The following is a 15,319-nucleotide window of genomic DNA, read 5'->3' on the forward strand; positions in this document are numbered from 1 at the left end:
ACCTAGCATAGAAATCCTGCTAATATTACTAGAGTAGATTACCTAACAACACAAGACTAGTTAAGTACTTAGGCTAATAGTTCTAGCAGAGAAATCTGAACTTCTACGCTACTGATTTTGCTGCTGAGAGAAAAAAAAATGTGTAAAATTGCCTTTGTTTATGATGTAGCAAAGAATTCTGACTAGCAAATGTTACTAAGTAGCTAACGAATTGAACTTGTGATTATTTGCCTATTTTATATTTTTTTTATTCGTGCCTGTTAACAGAGAGATATTTGCTAATGTAGAACATTGGCTAGTTTCTTGACTAGCTAGTTAGCCTGTTTGAGAGGACTCATGATGTTAGCTAATAGAATGGGCTTGTTTTATCAAGCATTTTTGTGTTTTTGGTTTTTTTTTGCCTGTTAGCAGGCCAGAGATATTTGCTGATGTAAAGAATTAGTTAGCTATTTGACTAGCTGGTTAGGTTGTTTAAGATAACCCATGATGTTAGCAAAGAATTTTGACTAGCAAATGAAGCTAACTAGCAAACTGATCTTATGATTGTTTGGGTATTTCATTTGTTGTCTGTTAGCAGAGAGATATTTGCTAATGTAAAGAATCTGCTAGCTAAAAAAAAGCACTTTAAAAGCACTTTATGACATTAGCAAAGACGTATGGAACTAAACTGAACTGGCTGGTTACTTGATTAGCTTATTGGCTTGTTAAAGAGGACTCGTGATGTTAGTAAGTAGTAAGTAATTTGACTAGCAAATGGAACTAACTAGAGAATTGAGCTTGCGATTATTTGGCTATTTGGTTTTAGTAGAGAGACATTTGCTAATGTAAAGAGTCTGCTAGCTATTTGACTAGCTAGTTAGCTTGTTCAAAAGGACTGTGAGGAACCTCTGACTGATTATTGTTATAAAAGTTGTATATTTATATATAACAGCATGTCACAAACTGTTTTAATCCTCTTATATCACAATGATTGTTTCCACACCTTTGGACCAACCAGAATCCAGAATTAGACAGCACTCTGGTGTAACACTCTAGATCAGCAGATCCGCTGGGGGCTAATATAGTTTCGGTGAAGAAACGTTAAATACGTACCCTCCAGTTTAGACGCGGATATCTGAAGTGTCGCAACACAACAGATTACCCGGGCGATGACGTTTTGAAACCTAAATTCCGAATGCCAAAGAGTTTATTAACTGCATTAGCCGTAACGAGCGCCAATATTTCCAGAAACCCTATTCCTTTCAGGAGAAGTTGCCCTCCTAATGATTTGGAGCGCCGCCAGTCCGTGCAGATCGCCATGAAATATGCATAATTAAACGATGCCCTCTGCTACCCACGTGCCAGAAAGTGCAGGTCAATTGGGTTGAAGTTACGATCATAAATCTTTCCTTAAATTCGTCAACATCGTGGAGGAAAGTAGGTCTCTGTTAGAAAGAAAAAAACACACTCAATTAGAGGCTGTCCTTTTTCCCCCCCTTTTCACACAGGGCTGCTGGTGGCCTGACCTGCTAATGGCCGCTGGGTCTTGAGCTGAAAATGTTAACCGGGGTTAACTGGGGAGTTCAAGCCCTCTGACGAATCATCTAAAGAGCACATGACCACCGGGGTTCATCTCTTTTTCTTCTCGTTTTTTTTTTTTAAAGCAGATTGGCCTGTCAGGAATAAGTGCCATCATGCGTCAGGATGAGGTTAGCTACGCTCGGATAAGCACCAGCTCCGGGTTTTTGAGAAATATTATTTTTAGTGTGGCATTTAAAAAAAAAAAAAAAAGATATCAATAGAAATGTTCCTCAATTTGGGATTAGGGCTATGAAAATGTGCCTAAGGGAAAAATCTGATACAAAATCAAACCCCTAACTCGGGTCTCGAAGTTTGGATGAAGGTGCCAGAAGGAAGGAATGAATAAGTAAATAAAATAAATAGTACTTAGAGATTTCTTTACGATCCAGTTCATCCCAGAGCAGTTCAACAGGATTTAAGTGCGGTGACTGGGGGCCATGTTCACACCATCACGTTTTTGAAAATGAAACTTTTCTCTCCGTTTCCACACTGAGATCAGTCAATGAGCTTGGCTAATAGTTCTAGCAGAGAAATCTGGCTAAATACTACTTTAGGTTTTTTTTTTTTTTTTTGCCATGTGTAAAATTGCCTTTGTTTCTGATATTAGCAAAGAAATCTGACTGGAAAATGGAAATAACTAGTGAACTAAGTTTGTGATCATTTTGTATTTGATGTCTTTTTTTTTTATCCATGCCTGTTAGCAAAGAGATATTTGCTAATGTAAAGAATTAGCTACTTAACTAGCTGGTTAGCTCATTTAAGAGGACTCAAACCTTTTGAAAACAGGAATCAGGTGCTAAAGTAACCTAGCATGGTGCAGTGGCTTATGGGAAACATAGTCCAGTGTCTATCCTTTAGTGATCATTACTTATATGAAATATATTTGGATTAAAACATAATAAACTCAGTTCTAAATACAAAGTTTGTGCTGTTCAGTGAATTCTGATGTCATTTTTGTCAACAGAATATTTAGGGTAAGCAGTAAAAAAAAAAAAAAAAAAGAAAAAAAATGTAGAAAATCATAAATTCTTGTCTGTTCTTTTCTACTTAAATAATTCAGCTAGTTTTTTGTACCCGCAATAGAAAGGGGCTTAGCATTAAGCTAGCTGTAAGTAATGACACTAATGCTGGTGATGGGTTTTACAGCGATTAGTACAGTCATTGTGACAGATTTCAACGCCGTGTGTGTGGATGAACTGAGATTCACTCAGCAAAAAGGGAAAGTTTAGACGCTCGGCCCTGTTGGTCTGATGTCACTGTATAGACTTTTCCTAGTAACATCCCAAAGATTTGCAATTGTCTTTGTAGGTTTGTAACCATAAAATCTTTTATTCAAATCAAATGAGTCCAAAAATGGACAATCAAGGAACAAGACGGTGCGCCAAGTGTACAGGAGTAAACACTGAACTATACTTGTGAATGTGTTTACTGTGTTTATGGTGTGTGTGTGTGTGTGTGTGTAAATGAATGACTTATGAACTGTTAGAATTGTATATTGTGGTGTTGGTGATTGTATGCTGTGGTGCATAGGATTTGTCGAGTAGGTTGATTTTTGTTGTTTGTTCATTTTTTTTTTTTACAATGAGTTAAATGCACTTTAAAATGCATAATAATAATAATAATAATAATAATAATAATAATAATAATAATAATAATAATACATTTAACAATATAAATAAAAACATTACTTAATTATTGGATTAAAATGTAAATATAAAATATATCAATAATGTATAATAAAATAAAATAATAAAAAAAATACAAATATATGCAGAACATCTAATATTTTCATATCGTCAGGCTGTGTTTATAATGTAAAAAAAAATTACAAATACAAATTATTTTGAAATATATGTATATATAAAAACATGTTTCCAGTTTGACACTATATTGTATTTATAATAGAATCGTAAATCATTTTAGATGATATCTATGCAGATGGATTGTATTTTTCCTGCGGTCTTTATCAACTAATCAGAAAATGGATTAAAATTAAAATGAGTCGATTTTAAAATAAAAATTTTATAAAAAAAAAAAATTGAATCTACGATTGTAGACCTGATTGCTACCATTTTTTCATGGAAGTCTGGAGAAAAAAAGAAAAAAGAAAGGAAGGTAGAAAAAGCCATGTTGATTTGAGATTGATGGACCTCTGCGTGCATGTGACACTGTTTCTCGGTAATCAGGGCTCGGAGGTGATGAACGGACTTGGTGTAGTTTGATCAGTTCCTTGTGTGCCTTCGATCCCCTGCTGCATGGCCTCCAGATTAAGACCCGTATGACCTAATCATCCTGCCCCATGCCATCCTGCCAGCGTGATTACCACATGCCTTTCCTTCATCTTTCATCGCCTCTGGCTCCCGGTGGATCTCGGCTGACGCTGACGCGATTACGCCTGTTTCTTTGGCCGTCTTCCTTCTGCTCGTCTGTCGTAGGGAGCAGTCGTGGATGTGATGCAGGGCCGTAATGACTTTTCCCATTAAGGACACGCCAATATTTGCAGCTGTCCGGCTCAATTATTCGCCCGGATGGAGTTCTTGGTTGCTTTTCGGCACCTGGTTCTCAACCTTCACCTAGAGAGCTTACAAAATGCATCTCGAACGCTCGGGAAATGTTAAGTAATCACGTCGCTAATGAATTCTCTATTCTGATTGGTCCATTTGTTCAACTATAGGTTCTATAGTAACCGCTCGCATCTAGAATGCACGGAGAACAGTGACGTTTTCTTGAAATAAGGAGAAGTCTATTTAACACTTATGGAACACTTCTCTGTCAAAAGTTTGTGGACATCTGACCAATATTTTTTCCATAGGGGAAGGGTTCCCATAAGGTCTATAGCAGGAAATTTTTAACTACAGTCTTTGAAAAACAGATCTTCATGGAGATGGAACAGGTTTGGGTTCCATAGTTCAAGCCAAAGAGAACTTTCATTCGAGGACATCCATAGACGTCTTTTAGAGTTGTATGGGTCCATGTTTGTGGTTGCAGTTTGGATACGGCTGGAAAAGATGGGCATCCCAATACTTTTGGCCGTAAAATCCCTGGAAATAATACAAAATATTATGATTTTTTTTTTTTTTTATTAAATAAAACAATTTATTTTTAAGTAAACATTACAAATTATATTTAAATATTAAAATATACATTTACTTTTGCAGTTAATACAAAAACATATAAATGTTTACTCTTTTTATTAAAAACTTAATTATGTTTAATTCTAATTAATTAAATGCAAAATAACATGCATAATAATAATAATAATAATAATAATAATAATAATTTAAATATAAAAATAAATACAATATTTTTATTTTTACAAATATTTTACTTGAAATAAAATAGAAAAAGGATAAAGAAGAGGAACAGTAGAAAGATGAAATGAAAATGTTTGAGGATACATAAAACAGCGCCATCTCAAGTTCTTGAGCCTCTGAGGGACTCTGATGGGCGATCGGCTTTGAACCATTCGAGAAAATCCATCACGCCACTTTGTAGAGAAGCGGGAAGAGATGCCGCCCGGCTCATGGACCAGTCGCCGGGGAGAGAAACCGAAAGAGGAACAGAGAGACGATATGTGACGAGACGTGATGAGAAGTGAGTGAGACACGAGCGAGACACTGAGCAGTATGATCTTCCGATCTCCGACCACTTGCCGGGATGGGAATATCGACCACTGTGTTGGGAAGCGTCGTTCTTCTGCCAAAAGATCCGTCTGTTCCAGTGCCTCTGAGCCATCCTCCATCCTGTCACTCATTCACACACACACACACACACACACACACACACACACACGAAACAAGACGCCTAGATAAAAAAAAAAACTAAACAAAAAAAAGATCAAAAATTAACACAATAAAAAAGGGAAAAGGAATCAAGAAAGAAAGGTGTGTATGTGTGTGTTTGTGTGAGAAATAGAAAGTGTGAAAGACCATTAGAAAGTGACCCAAATCCCCATATAGTTTAGTTTAAAAACATATAATGCCTACAGCTGTGTGTGTGTGTGTGTGTGTGTGTGTGTGTGTGTGTGTGTTCGTGATTTTATAAATGTGCGTATGTGACACCGTATGTAAAAGTATGTGCATGGGTGTTGTGTATGTGAGACTGTGTGTGTCTGTGTGTGTGTGTGTGTGTGTGTGTGTGTGTGTGAGAGAGAGAGAGAGAGACTGTATGTGTAAAACTATGAGTGTGTGAGTGATGATGATGACAGACAGAGAGAGAGAGAGAGAGAGAGAGACAGATACAGAGAGGCAGACGGAGAAACAGACAGACAGGCAAACAAAGAGACAGAGATGCAGATAGAGAGAAAGACAGACAAACAGAGAGACTGAGGGATAGAGAGAGAGAGAGAGAGACAGAAACAGACAGCAAGATAGACAAAGAGGCATACAGAGAGACAGACAGATAGAGAGGCAGACAAAGAGATAGAGAGACAGACAGATAGGCAGAAAGAGAGAAAGACAGAGAGACAGATAGAAAGACATTGAACAGACAGAGAGCCAGACAAAAGGAAAGACAGCGATAGTCAGAAACAGAGAGGGAAATCGAGGAACATAGAGAGACAGACAGAGAGACAGACAGAGATTTTGGCAGGAGTCTCCTCCATATGGCTCAGGCAGTTGTGATTTGGACACCAGGTGGCTCGAAGTCAGATCTCTGTAGAAGTCTGTGACATTCCGAGCCGGAGTGTGGAAAGTGCTGGAAAAGGAGTTTTCCCAACCGAAGCGTTTAACACTTGAGTGTGTTTTCACTCTCAAACTATCAGTGTCCATGACCTCCTCCATACTTCCTCTTCTCCCTCTCTTTTTCTCTGTAATCTCTCTTTCTATTCTCTCTATTTCTCTCTCCATCTCTTTCCCTTGGTTTTTTCCTCTCAACAATTACAATATATTTGGATTATCAAAGAATTTGCCAAAAGTATTGGGACACCCATCTTTCCTACCCAATATGTGGTTCTTCTCCAAACAGTTCCCTCAAACCTGGAGACACACAGTTGCATGAACTTTTCCCTTCATTTTAACTCAGAGATCCAAACCTCATTTAATCTATTCCAAGAACACTCCGAAATACAAATCCAAAGTAGAACATCTTCCCAGAAAAGGTGGAGCTTGGAATGAGATGCTCAAAATAGTCAGATGTCTAAAAACTTTGACCCTACGTCCGTTCTTACAGCTGTAATCCCATGCTGTGCTAAGTGTAAAAATCCACTAAATGCATCCTGCTTAATGGAGGAGATAGATTTTTTTTTTTTCACTTCCTGTTATATAAGCTGCAGTCGGTCTCACGTCCTGCACACGTACGCAACGCTTTATAGGCAGCTTTCATTCTGCGTCCTAAATCCGCATCCGTAGAGCTCTCATGCTATGAAAGTAATTAGCGCAGGTCCATGATTTCCATTAGGGTCAGCAACTGGTTCATGCTGAGATCAGTGTGTGTGTGTGTGAGACTCTCGCTCGAAAATAATTGGCTTGAGAGCTTTTCTGCTTCTCGATCGGACTTTGACAGCAGACCGCAAACAGTCCGAGTCGACGTAATGAGCATTTCTGAAATATCAGGCACCTCTTTAAGATTCAGAAGCAGTGAGGATGAGGAGCATGCTCTTACTCTTTTTTTCTCTTCTAGTCGGTCAACCTCGAAATATGCAGACAAACAACAGTCTGACCATGAGTTCTCCATTTCAGCCATGACCTCAGTCCTCTAAACAACCCCCTCTATACAACCCACCCACCCACACCATCACTCTGAATGATCTGAGTGTACATGTGGCTTCAGAAAGTGACCTTGAGCTCAGAAACGGCGCCCACGTAACACTGCCGGAGCGCAAACGCGAGAAACAGCGTGCCATTTTTTTTTTATGAGGTCGTGAGTCGTTTGAATCGACCCGCTTCTTTGGAGAATGAACTGAATGAAAAAAAGAAAAAGAAAGGGATGTGGGATGTGTTAGCGTGTAATTGTAGGGGGGTAAATAGAGAAATTGTGTAATAAAAGGAGGTTTGGTGTATGAGTGGATAAAAGAGTGAGAGGTGTTAGTGTGTGATGGTGGAGAGGTGAATGGAAGAGTATTTGATGGTCAAGAGGTGAGTGGAGGATGGTTTGATGGTGAATAGGTGAATGAAGGAGGGTGTGATGGTCGAGAAAGAAAGAAAGAAAGAAAGAAAGAAAGAAAGAAAGAAAGAAAGAAAGAAAGAAAGAAAGAGAAATGAATGTGAGATGTGTTGGGAGGTAATGAAAGAGGGTATGATGTATGATGTTGGGGTTGATGTAGAGAGGTGTGATGGTGGAGAGGTGGATGAAGGAGAGTGTGATGTGGAGAGGTGGATGAAGGAGAGTGTAATGGTGGAGAGGTGGATGGAGGAGAGTGTGATAGTGGGGAGGTGGATGGAGGAGAGTGTGATGGTGGAGAGGTGTATGGGGAGAGTGTGATGGTGGAGAGGTATATGAAGGAGAGGTGGATGGGGAAAGTGTGATAGTGGAGAGGTGGATGAAGGAGAGTGTAATGTGGAGAGGTGTATAGAGGAGAGTGTAATAGTGAAGAGGTGGATGGAGGAGAGTGTGATAGTGGAGAGGTGAATGGGGAGAGGTGGATGGAGGAGAGTGTGATAGTGGAGAGGTGGATGGGAAAAGGTGTATGGAGGAGAGTGTGATAGTGGAGAGGTGGATGGGGAGAGGTGGATAGAGGAGAGTGTAATGTGAAGAGGTGGATGGAGGAAAGTGTGATGTAGAGGTGGATGAAGGAGAGTGTGATGTGGAGAGGTGGATGTGGGAGAGTGTGATATTGGAGAGGTGGATGGAGGAGAGTGTAATGTGAAGAGGTGGATGGAGGAGAGTGTGATAGCAGAGAGGTGGATGGGGAGAGTGTGATGGTGGCAAGGTGGATGGAGGAGAGTGTTATGTGGAGAGGTGTATGGGGAGAGTGTGATGGTGGAGAGGTGTATGGAGGAGAGTGTAATGGTGGAGAGGTGTATGGAGGAGAGTGTGATAGTGGAGAGGTGTATGGAGGAGAGTGTGATAGTGGAGAGGTGGATGGAGGAGAGTGTGATGTAGAGAGATGGATGAAGGAGAGTGTGATGTAGAGAGGTGGATGAAGGAGAGTGTGATGTGGAGAAGGATTAAAAGGTGGAGAAGAGGATGAAGGAGAGTGATGGAGGAGGGATGAGAAGGAGGAGAGATGTGCTGGGGAATGCATGAGATGGAGGAAGAGTGAAGTGTTGGGGTGCAGATTCTGAATTAATACTAATGAAAAGAAATCAAAAGAAAAGAACAAATAGAAGAAAGAAAGAATGTAACAAAAGATTATAAAGAAAGTAAAAAGTAGGCAAACATACAAATGGAAGAAAAGCAGATAAAATATGATCAAATAGAGAAAAAAGAAAGCAAGCAAGAAAGAAAGAAAGAAGGAAAGAATAAAGGGATGAATGTGAAGATGTGAAGTGTAAGTGTCCTTGTGCACAGAACGTTGCTGAAGCCGGAACATGTCAGTGTGAGTGATTTCCTTCCATAAGGTCAGCGTTTTTTTTTTTTTGATTGATTTGACTTCCATCTTTTGTCGGCGCAAACATACACCATCTCCTGCAGCTAGAGCTTCTAAATAATGTTTGTGGAGGTCTCAGATACACATAAGTGCAGGATATGAAATGAAGGAGGGGTTTAATGTAGATCAGCTCAGGGTTGGAGTGAGATGGTGGAAGATGGTGTGTGATGAAAGAGAAGCGAGATGGAAAATTGGATGTGATGAAAGAAAAGTAAGATGGTGTGTGATGGAGTAGAAGTAAGATGGAAGATGGTGTGTGATGAAAAAGAAGTAAGATGGAAGTTGGTGCGTGATGGAGGAGAAGCGAGATGGAAGATGGTGCGTGATGGAGGAGAAGCGAGATGGAAGATGGTGCGTGATGGAGGAGAAGCGAGATGGAAGATGGTGCGTGATGGAGGAGAAGCGAGATGGAAGTTGGTGCGTGATGGAGGAGAAGCGAGATGGAAGTTGGTGTGTGATGGAGGAGAAGCGAGATGGAAGTTGGTGTGTGATGGAGAAGCGAGATGGAAGTTGGTGTGTGATGGAGGAGAAGCGAGATGAAAGTTGGTGTGTGATGGAGGAGAAGCGAGATGGGACTTGGTGTGTGATGAAGGAGAAGCGAGATGGAAGATTGTGTGTGATGGAGAAGAAGCGAGACAGAAGATAGTGTGTGATAAAAGAGGGGGTGAGAAGCAGGAGGAGTGAGACCGAACATGCTGTGTGATGTAGATGCTTTTCAGGAGATCAGACGTCAAAGCTTTTCTTTCTCCACCTTCGTTATAGGCAGAAGGTTAGTCACGTCTTTAGCCTTTTGATGTTCCTGTGTTTTCGACTTTGTGTCCCAGGGAGCGTCGGCATCTCTCCAGGAATATTAAGCATTCCGTTTTTTTTTTCGTCGTGGTTCGTGATTACGGGGGAATAAAAGGCTGCGATCATTTGATGCCTCTCATTTGCGCGGTCTGTGGAATTGGATAGATTTCTGCAGAAAGATCTGAGCAGACACACAGCAGGTTTGGGTGAACATCATGTGGTCGAGCAGACTTGTGGATTATTTATCAATAATACACCATTTATCCATTTCTTTTTTACAGCAATTTGCCAGCCATTACATCATCATTGTACATTTTTTTTATCCATTTAGGGTTACATTAAAAGTTTTTCATACAGGTATTTCTTCACCAGGCTTGAAAGATTTCGAGCCATATGTGGTTCCTCCCCAAACTGTTCCCACAAAGATGGAGACACATGTTTGTAGATGTCTTTGGAAGTGCTAGCATGAAATTTCTTCTCCACTTGAACTAGGAGTCCCAAACATGTTTGATGCAAAGCCAGTTTCATGAAGATACATGGGTTGAAGCCTCCTCAACTCACCTACATCAGTATTGGCTGAATGAGCCTAAATGTACAAAATCTAGTGGAACATCTTCACAGAAGTATGAAAGGTATTATAACTGTCAAAGTGGACTAGACTAGATGGTCAGGTGTCCAAAATGTTGCTGATCCAGAATTTAATCTCTGAGCTACTGCCAGAGCAAATGAATCAACACCTTCAAAACCAGTCAAAATGCAGAATTCAGCAGAAGATGATTACTCCAGGCCTTGTTTCCCATGTCCTCTGTTTAAAGACCTGGGACTTATTTTGTGTCTCGTTTTTTTCACGCTCGTGACATGCTGTGAGGAAAATGAGTGAGGATTTGAAAAAAGAGCCTGAGTAAATGCTAATTCGGTGTTTAAGGAGCCTCGGCTGGATCCCACCTTAGTGTGTGAGACGTCCGTGTGATGGATTACAACGAGACTTCCGCTTTAGCTTTCGTTCTACTAAAGTTCTGTCTTCCACCACAGCTTCATGACTACATGATTACCTGATTCCCATTTAACATCTTTTTTTGTTTTTTAAACATCCCATTTCAAATTTAGTCCCCATTTGCTGTTAATAACCTTCACTCTTCTGAGACGATGTTCCACTAGATTTTGCTTGTAAAGATTTATGTGAGATCTGGTACTGATGTAGGTGAGGTGAGGAGGCCTGGGGTGCAGTCAGCGTTCAACCAAAGGCAAACCAAACATTAACAAACCAACCAACCAAGCACAAACCAAACACCAACCAACCAAACACAAGCCAAACATTTACTAACCAACCCACCAAACAACCAACCAACCACCCACCAACCAACCAAACACAAGCCAAACATTAACAAACCAACCAACCAAACGAACCAACCACCACCAACCAAACACAAGCCAAACAAACACCAACCAAACACAAGCCAAACATCAACCAACCATCCAACCAAACACAAGCCAGATGTCAACCAACCAACCAAGCAACCAAATGCAAACTAAACACCAACCAACCAAACGCTAACCAAACATTAACAAACCAACCAACCAAACAATCAAACGAAACCAAACACAAGCCAAACATTAACCAACCAACCAACTAACCAACCAACCAACCAAACACAAACCAAAGACCAACCAACAAAACACCATCCAAACAAACACCAACCAACCAAACGCAAACTAAACACCAACCAACCAACCACAAACCAAACACAATCCAAACTTACACCAACCAAACAACCAATCAAATAAACACAAACAAAACAACCAAACACAAACCCAACCTAAAACCAATTAAATAAACACAAAACAAACACAAAACAAACACCAGCCAGCCGAACACAAACCAAACACCAACCAGCTGAATACCAACCAACCAACCAAACACAAGCCAAACATTAACAAACCAACCAACCAAACGAACCAACCACCAACCAACCAAACACCATCCAAACACAAGCCAAACATCAACCAACTATCCAACCAAACACAAGCCAGATGTCAACCAACCAACCAATTAACCAACCGCAAACTAAACACCAACCAACCAAACGCTAACCAAACACCAACCAACCAAACACAAGCCAAACATTAACAAACCAACCAACCAAACAACCAAACGTAAACCAAACACAAGCCAAACATTAACCAACCAACCAACTAACCAACCAACCAACCAACCACAAACCAAACACCAACCAACAAAACACCATCCAAACAAACACCAAGCAAACACAAGCCAAACATCAACCAACCATCCAACCAAACACAAGCGGATGTCAACGAACCAACCAACCAACCAACTGCAAACTAAACACCAACCAACCAAACGCAAACCAAACTTACACCAACCAAACAACCAATCAAATAAACACAAACAGAACAACCAAACACAAACCCAACACAAAAAACAATTAAATAAACACAAAACAAACACAAACCAAACACCAGCCAGCCAAACACAAACCAAACACCAACCAGCCGAATACCAACCAACCAACCAAACACAAATCAAACACAAACCAAACACCAAACAAACAAAAACCAAACACAAACCAACCAACTAAACGTGTTATTAAAAAAAAACAGGCCAAATATTTATGCAAAAAAAATTTCATAAGAGAAAATGTTTATTGTAGAACCCCTTTAAAGTAAATGATGGCTAATAAATAACATCATTTTAACATTTCCAGAGAAAGTTCAGAACTCAAAAACATTTACAAGCTTCTCTGTGAGGAGATTTCAAGTTAAGTTGGACTGTTAAGATAGTTGAGCGCTAGTCAGCATACCTTAATAGTTCTTTGGCATGAATAGGAAGTAAGAAAATGTAACCTGTATCAGGACCCCTAGAGGAAATGTAATCAGACAGTCAGATATTATCTTTTGGACTGCATATAATGCCTGAAAAATTATTTTCCTAATTCGTGTGAGAATTTTAAGTACTCCTGAGCATTTAAGCAGAATGCGTGTGTGTGTGTGATTGTGTGTGTGTGTTGCATACTAATTTTACCTATTCCAGGAAATTAATATTCCCAGAAAGACCTCGATTCGAGAAGGTTCCTTAGCCTTTAACCTGCAAAACGGGAAAAAAAAAACGTCTTGATGGTGAAGGGCACTGTGTTTTTCGTATGTTTTCTACGATTGGACAAAAGAAATGGGAACAGGCCCGAGATGAATATGAAAGCGGGATTACAAATGCACCTGAGCATGGACATCAAAAGCATCGTTCAGAGACGATCCTTGCTATCAAACCACATAAATGAAAGAGAAATTAAAGGAAAATTTAATACGTCTATTCCCCGGATGAGATCCCGTCGGCGTTCAGAGCATCTTGTTTAACATTCTTCTCAGGAAAAAAAAAACGTGAGCCGCACAAAAAGAAAAAGAAGCCCCCCTTCATACGGTATATGATCGGCTAAATTCACAATATGGAATCTTTTTTTAAATATATAATCATTGTAACTGTGTTGCGTGCTCTTCATCGGTTTCTCGAGGTCGTACCGATCCGAGGTTATCGGCTCCAACAAGATCTTCGAGGTCGAGCCTTAATCACACACTCTGATTGGCCATTACGGCAAAGATGCTCAGGCTGCGTCTCGGCATTGCTCCCCTCATTACCGCATCCGAATTTCAACATGCACATTAACCTTGCGCTGGAGTAAATGGAAAGACCTAAGAGTGATGCAGGGGGGCGGTATGTGGTGCCTCACATGGGTGTCTAGACGCTAGTCTTGATATACATGACTGAAAGTTTCCATGAATAAAAAAGAACTTCCCTTTAAAATTCCTCGCTTTTCTCCTTGATTTGCTTTGGATGGAATTATGAATGGAATTGTGAGTTGTAAGGGGGTAAGTACATGGATATTCGGTGTCACCCAGATGAGTCAGGGGGTTCCCTTTTGCAGAAGTGGGGGCACAGTGGTTAAAGCTCTGGGATACTTACCGGACGGATTAGGGTTCAAGCGCAGGTATCGCCAAACTGGGGTCCTTTTGCAAGGTACTTTACTCTCTGTGCTCTAGGGGCGCTGTATCTTGGTTGATCCTGCACTCCGATTCCAGTTTCCTAACATTGCTGGGGGTAATATATATATGTGACAAGTACTGTAAAAGCCCCTTTAATATCTGGTTCCTCTTAAGGGTACTTCCTCAGAAAGCTTTTCCCTCATGATGAGCTCATTCGGTAGGGGTAACCTCAGAGGGGTGAATGCTTTGGGGTCTTAATGCTGGACCAAAAACACGGATCGACAGGAGCAAGACCCAACAATTCAACGGAGGCAAATCTTACATTAGCAAACAGGTGCTGATTATCAAACAAACACATGACGTGGTCTAACGAGATGCATTGGCTGATGGGATTCCATAATCCTGACCTTTTTGCAATCTCCTACAATCTCCTGAACCTCATGTCCAATCCATTGTTTTAAGATGGCAAGACTCTGCCTACGGACGTGATGTTTGGCCTTTACTGAAAATGTGTTTCTTTAATAAATCCAAGCTGAAAAATATTTCGTAACCCACTCACACACTCACACTCACACACTGACACTGTGTATATAATAAAAGCTAATGTTGGGAATGTTTTTGCTTAAATGCAAATGTGCTACACAGGCACAATATTTCAGTCTCTCCATCTGTCTGGGCACGTAGCCCTTCATCAATTATTGTTTTGCTTGTATCAGAGTGGAAGAAGGAGGAGGGGGAAAAGAAAAGAAAAAAAAACCTAGCGTGGTCTGACTTGGCGAAATCCAGAGTCTGCTTATAATTAATTTCGTTTTATATCAATAAATAATTTCTTCATCTCCTGCTCCTGGAGAGCTCCTTTATCACCTTTTCCATTTTCGGCCAGAAGACCAGAATGAAAGAATAGAATAGAATGAAAGAATATCCATTTCCTAATCGCTGCATCGATTAATCAGAGAACGGTTCCGATTTTCTAATTAAATCCGCCTGGTGATTTCGTATAGACATAAATATTTCATACACGTTTTTTTTTTTTTTCGTCACAAAGAGTTAGCCGTACAGCTCTTTTTTTTCTCTTTAGGTGTTTTTTTTTGTTCTTTCCCTCGTTCTTTCTGGTGCTATTGAAGTGTCATGGTAGATTTATGTCTGGGGTTTTGAGTCGCGCTGTGTTTTGAGGATGCTGGCTGTGGGCGAGAGCTTGCACTGTCTGCTGATTACTCACAACGTGCGCTCGGCGCTAGTCGTGGCGAACGCGTGTCAAGCGAAGACGTATGCGCCGCGAGATTAAAGACGGCCGCTTTAAAGCGTAGACTGGAAAGCGTGGCATTTGGTGTACAAAGTGGGGATTTAGTTCGGGTCTTTGGAAGCTTATTGAGGTAATGAAATCATCGTGACCCGTCTATGGATATGAAAACGCACTTGATCTGGGTTCCATCAAACGGTCTGGAT

At 40.4% G+C, this 15,319-nt stretch overlaps 1 protein-coding gene and 1 long non-coding RNA gene across 27 annotated transcripts in view; one reads left to right on the top strand and one right to left on the bottom strand.

Annotated features, from left to right (window-relative positions):
• LOC124381709 (neurexin-1a-like) overlaps positions 1-15,319 on the top strand; it is a 316,092-nt gene that overhangs the window by 59,350 nt on the left and 241,423 nt on the right. The gene's annotated exons all lie outside the window — the stretch shown is intronic.
• Positions 4,949-12,984, bottom strand: LOC124381712. The gene is made up of 3 exons (XR_006924918.1): positions 12,921-12,984; positions 9,840-10,058; positions 4,949-5,303 (listed from the first exon to the last, which is right to left on the bottom strand). It is a non-coding gene; the product is annotated as an uncharacterized LOC124381712 (long non-coding RNA).

Source organism: Silurus meridionalis, chromosome 28 (assembly GCF_014805685.1).
Source record: "Silurus meridionalis isolate SWU-2019-XX chromosome 28, ASM1480568v1, whole genome shotgun sequence".
NCBI lineage: Eukaryota > Metazoa > Chordata > Actinopteri > Siluriformes > Siluridae > Silurus > Silurus meridionalis.